This window comes from Arachis duranensis, chromosome 9, assembly GCF_000817695.3.
Source record: "Arachis duranensis cultivar V14167 chromosome 9, aradu.V14167.gnm2.J7QH, whole genome shotgun sequence".
Taxonomy (NCBI): Eukaryota; Viridiplantae; Streptophyta; class Magnoliopsida; order Fabales; family Fabaceae; genus Arachis; species Arachis duranensis.
Window position 1 is genome coordinate 107,006,135 of NC_029780.3, and position 854 is coordinate 107,006,988.

Genomic DNA, 854 nt, shown 5'->3' on the forward strand with positions numbered 1-854 from the left:
TTCTTCAAGGCCACAACTTCATAGAAGTGGTCTTGATGCACCCTTGAGATGAATCTCTTCATCTCCCATGACTCGGAGGTGGAAGCTTTTGCCTTCCCTTTCCTCTTTTTAGAGGTTTCTCCGGCCTTGGATGCCATAAATGGTTATGGAAAAACAAAAAGCAATGCTTTTACCACACCAAACTTAAAAGGTTTGCTCGTCCTCGAGCAAAAGAAGAAAGAAGAGAGTAGAAGAAGAAGAAATAGAGGAGATAGGGATGGCCTTGTGGTTCGGCCAAAGGGGGAGAAGTAGTGTTTAGGTTGTGTGAAAATGAAGGAGTGAAGAAGGGTTTATATAGGAGTGGGGGGGTGATGGTTCGGTCATGTATGGGTGGGTTTGGGAGGGAAAGTGGTTTGAATTTGAATGGTGGGGTAGGTGGAGTTTTATGAAGGATGGATGTGAGTGGTGAAGAGAAAGATGGGATTTGATAGGTGAAGGGTTTTTGGGGAAGAGGTATTGAGGTGATTGGTGAATGGGTGAAGAAGAGAGAAAGTGGTGGGGTAGGTGGGGATCCTGTGGGGTCCACAGATCTTGAGGTGATGGGCTTGTCCTCATCAATGGGGATGTCTCCCTCTATGTCAACTCCAACTGAATAACAGAGGTGACAAATGAGATGAGGTAAGGCTAACCTTGCCAAGGTAGAGGACTTGTCCGCCACCTTATAAAGTTCTTGGGATATCACCTCATGAACTTCTATAGTAACTTCGGACCGGTCGCTAGTGGGAATGATTGAGCGTTGGATAAACTCCAACCATCCCCTAGCCACGGGTTTGAGATCATGCCTTCTCAATTGAACCGGCTTTCCTCTTGAATCT